The sequence below is a fragment of the Acyrthosiphon pisum genome, chromosome A2 (genome assembly GCF_005508785.2).
Source record: "Acyrthosiphon pisum isolate AL4f chromosome A2, pea_aphid_22Mar2018_4r6ur, whole genome shotgun sequence".
Taxonomy (NCBI): domain Eukaryota; kingdom Metazoa; phylum Arthropoda; class Insecta; order Hemiptera; family Aphididae; genus Acyrthosiphon; species Acyrthosiphon pisum.
Window position 1 is genome coordinate 111,239,999 of NC_042495.1, and position 5,261 is coordinate 111,245,259.

Consider the following 5,261-nt stretch of genomic DNA (forward strand, 5'->3'; position numbering starts at 1 on the left):
CCTGTTATATTTGTAAAATTTTAGTTAATAAAATATTTTATGAAGTTGTAAATTATTACTTATTTATTTATGATATTAAAAAGATAAATAATAATTTACACTTATTATTATTATTATTATTATTATTTTCATAAGAAAAACAAATTTTAATGAACCATATAAATTGTAAAATATTTATAATTTATGTACTTATCTATATTTCAGAAAATCATTAACGGTATTGTTTGTCACGTTTCTCGACCATCGAGTTATCATCATATTTTTTTTATGTCTGTTGTATAATATTATGCGATCGATAACACTACTGTTAAGATGATGTTTGTCACACTCACATGTGTTCAGCGGCGTCATTAAATTTTTTTTAATATGCATTGTTTTATGTAGTCCACAAACTCTTGTCAATTTTGAATTGTGCATGATTAGTAACAATGCATAAATAATATACCTATTATACAGTTTCTTCACTTAATTAATAATGTAAAAAAGCCTTTATTTTGACTCTTCAAAATGAATGCATATTATCTTTTTAGCATAGGCCCGTTGGTATAATTTATTGACATTATATAAATTATCAATGAATAATCGTATCAGAGTTCGTAGTGCAACAACCTTCATATTTTCAACCGTGATATAATATTATATTTACGTAGGTACTTAATCACATTTTAAAACATATTTTTAAATAAAATATGTATACCGGTAAGGTGCAAACTTCTATCTATGTCTTGGGCCAACCAATTTAAGTAAAGCGTGTCAAATTAACAAAATGATGGATATAAAAGTACGCAAATGTGTACCTTGCGCGGTCCAAAAGACTCCAATACAATATGTTGTCTCCGACTTACAAATGTATAACATAAAACATTACGGTTCAGCGGAATCAATTTTGCGTCATTGTGTTTGATATTAGAGTGAATTTACTTTTTATCAAACATAAAAGGGAAGAAAATCACGTTCGTCGGTTTTTACGATATTTAAAATGTTTAGCTTATCATGACCAGGTAAAATGTCGAGGATGAGAAATGCTAATAATTGGCTTTTAACATGTAAATATCGTGAAAAATCGACGTGCGAACACGGACATAAATACTCACTATACAGCATACACACGCGACATAATATTATGACGTCCTCTTAATAATAACGATGATAATATAACAATAATATAAGTAATGTTAACCTATCCTTATGTGCCGCCGCCGCGTGGGATGTGCAGGACGGCGGAAAACTCGGCCGCAGACAGCCGGGCGGCGGCGGCGGTGGAAATTCGCGCGCGCGTGCGAAAACCGCGGCGGCGAGGTACGCGCGCGCGTGCTGGTGTGTGCAATTGCCGATATTTAATACTTTCTCGGCGGCGGCGCCGTAGTGGGGCTGGTGGCCGTCGGGCCCGGCGGCGGCGGCGTCGACGGCCCGCCAGTCGTCGCAAACGAACAGCGCCAACGCCACTCACGCCGTCGTACTTACTGTACGCCGCACCGTTCGCCGCCGCAGTGTGATTTTTTTCCGCGTATTTTCGTCGCCTAATCCGCCGCGCAATCGCGGTCCACCCCCGGCCGCCGCCCGCACACCCCGCCCCGAAGAGTGCGCGACGGACCGCGCGGCTCGCACACGCGTCGTACGCGCAAGAAAAGTCACCGTTCCGCGGAAAAGCCAAAGGCCGCGCACACCCGACCGACCGGGATCGGTAATCACACGTCATCCGAGTCCGATCGAAAAATTTTCCTCCTCCTCCTCCTCCGTACTTGCGGTAGTAGTGCACGTATCCGTCGGCCCGCCGTCTGCAGTCGTCGTCTGCGGCACCGTCGCGTCCCCCCCGCCTGGCGCGTATACCCCGCAGTGGGCCGCCCCGCATGATATTATATTTTCGCTGCACGCACGCACGCGTTGTAATATTATCAATATTGTTTACAAGATAATAATTATTATAAATGATATTATAACACCACTGCACGGCAACAACTACAGCTGCAGCCCGCAGCAGCCCGCAGCCGCCGCCGTCGCCACTGCCGCGGCGAGCCCGCGAACCGCTGCCGCATCCGCCGTCAAGTCCGTTTTCCCGCCGCTCTGCAAAGGTATGCAATTCACCGCCATCGTCATCACACGATCGGCGTACACACCGATGAGCTTAAATAATTGTCGTATACCATAACATGATAATAATAATATTATTGTTGAAACGGTCCATCGCAATCGAAACGTCCGATTCCAACGCCTCCGCATAATAATATCTCTGTGCGGTACCCGCAGTATATGTGAATGTGCGATAATAATATTAATATTACGATAGGCGTTATGTCGCGCGGAGTTAACGATTTTCAAATCGGCCGCATATTATCTCATACATCGCGCGGGTCGTCCCGCCGCGACCGTTGCACTGCTGCTGCTGCAAACGTCCTCTTGCGGACAACGATACAACTATAACCACCGCGGCGCGGCCGTACTCGTATTGCACCGTAGACGCCGAACGATGATATTAATAATAATTATTATTAATAATATTGTGACGTGCAGCTGGGTCTGAGTATCAATATTGAACGCGACACACGCCGTGAAAACAGATCTCGGAGTCTGTCGTTTTTCGCTCGCGCGCGCTGTCCGTCCGTTTTATTTTCGTAATATTATAATATTATATTTTACAATATAGGTACCGTGCACGATACCGGTGCGCGTCACCGCGCGGCGATAAATCGATTTGGCGCGTGGTACATATTTTATAGGCGTAGGTACGATATTATTGCTCGTAGGATACATCAACAATAACAGCAATAATATCATCAGAGACGATCGCGTCGATCCTTCCCGCCACTGGATCGCGTGCGCGGTGCGCGGAGACGACAACAACACAATAATAATATATTATTTTTCGGCCGCACAAATCGACGGCGGCGCTCACTATTATTACGCGTAATACGCGGCGTGTAACACTCGCACTCGCCCGAAACATAATATTTGGCCAAAAGACGCGACATAATTAAAATACGTTTATATATTATAATATATTATATACGCGCGCGCTCGGACACCAACACATCTCGCATGCGCGCGCAATGACGAAACACGTCTGGAAATCCTTCACGGCGTTCCAATTTGAAACTCGTATATAGTGTGTGTGTGTGTGTGTGACTACCTACAATTTTTTTTCATCCCGGTATATCATTACCAGTACCTAGGCACGGTGGCCGTGTTATTATATACTGTTTATCTGTGGTATATACCAGTTCTGTAAACGAGTTCCGTTTCCAACGCGCGCTTTTGACGGTCGAACCGCTTGTTGCAAATTTTTTTTCTGGCCGCGTGATACGCACTTCCAAACGGTCCTGCTGCTTTATTTATCTCTGGGATTAGAATTTTTTATTTCCCCTCCTCTCGCACCGCTCTCTTGGGAGACGGACGCGGCTCCCTTGTGTAGCCTCGCGCGAATCGCCTGACGCGTACCCACGTCGTATTCGTGCGACGGATATCGCCGAGTGCATATTGTATACCTGCTGCTTACCACGGTTTAAGACGGAATTTTTTATCCATACGACATAATATGCGTCAGTGCTTGATATTATTACGAGTGTTATTAGCTTTGTGGTGGGTTTATAATGTACGGTTGTCGCGGTTGTCGCACGCAGCAAGACATTTTATTCGGGAACTCGGCAGCGTGTCTCATACACCTCACGACGAAATGTCCGTGTTCTTCAGCGGTTTTTAGTGTAGTATATAATATTCGTATCGTGGTATCGCCTAATATGCTGAGACCCGCAGTATAATAACTATAGGCGTATACGTGTAACTCTATACCTAATATCGAATCTATTAAGGTCGGCGAACGAAAAAAATCAACACGTTGTTGAATATTATAATATTTTATGTAATGTAGATATTATATTGTACACACGCCGTACGGTCGAATTGCTATTGTCCAATTTCCGTTGGAATTGTGCAAAACACGCGAAAACGATTTGTTGAATAAATCGAAATAGGTCAAAAAATTTAGCCGCAAACCAACGCCGACCGCGTCGTACATATTATATACATATAATAATATAACGTGTATCGATGTGTGTGTGTGTGTGTGCAATATATGTAATAATAATGTTATATCTGTGTGCGAGTGTTTGCGCATACGCGAATGACATATAGACGGGGAAAGGCATTATACATATTATATTATATTACAAATATACACATGGTCGTACGACATATCGATGCGTTCGGAGTTCTGTTTACGCTTGTTTTTTATGCACAGGTTGTTGCCGTTTACAGCGATATGATATTATTGTCTACGTATATGCCGCTCTGACATTAGCACGAAAACGAAAATTAAATCACGCGTTTTCGAAAAATATACACACTCGCAACGCCCAACGATAATAACGATATTGTATTATATTATACCGACGCCGCGGCAGATCTGCATCACCGCTGTTATCCGCGAGCACGATATTACGACGATAATAATATGTGTGACCTAGACCCAAACTCAGGTTGATACGTATTACGCGTGTACGTGTCTGCGCGTTGCCTTTCGAAATAATTGATATTGGGTGGGCATGAAAACATATTGTCCGGCCGCGCTGCGCATATGACGTGTTTTCGAGTTTAAACATCAAAGTGTAAAACGCCGTAATGGGAGCTCAAGATTTTTAATTATTATATTATTCTTCCGTAACACTTTTACTGTAAGCAATAAAAACGTCGCAGATACAATGAGCACATAATATAATATCATTATAATATGTATATATTGTGTGAAAATATCGAATCTTTAAAATGTGATTATATTATCTCCGTTAAAACGTGTCGGCTCGTTTTTGGTCAAAATTAGTAGATGTGTGTTCAGCGTAGGTACACTCCGCGGTGATTTCAATACAATACCTGTGGTAAATAACATTATAATTATTACCGAGGTCTTTCGAGTGATATTTCTCGTTCTTTATTATAATATACGTTTTAACACCTCGTATCGTGACGTATAATAATATTATTACTATTATTTTTTTTTGTCATCGAGAATAAAGGCTACGACAGCGGAGGTAATTAGCCTGCAAAGGTTTACACTGATAGGTCGAAAGAAATGATATTTGCACGATAATAATATAATATTATTATGCGATACGACAACGCCGTAGCGTACTCGGGAATTTTTAAAGAGGAGAGGGGTATACTGCCCTCCTAATGGAACAAGCAGTATCTCCATAATTGAATTGTTGGGAAAATTAGTTTTTCGATTTCTTTGTTTTTCACCATAAATCATTATTTTTACCCACTTTTTT

The 5,261-nt window shown here is 41.8% G+C and overlaps 1 protein-coding gene across 1 annotated transcript in view; it reads left to right on the top strand.

Annotated features, from left to right (window-relative positions):
• The first annotated feature begins 1,434 nt into the window (after positions 1–1,434).
• The window catches only part of LOC100161792 (elongation of very long chain fatty acids protein AAEL008004), a 24,638-nt gene continuing 20,811 nt past the window's right edge, over positions 1,435–5,261 (top strand). The window contains exon 1 of the mRNA XM_003240046.4: positions 1,435–2,072. The gene's annotated coding sequence lies outside the window, so the exon portion shown is untranslated. The remainder of the gene's footprint in view (positions 2,073–5,261) is intronic.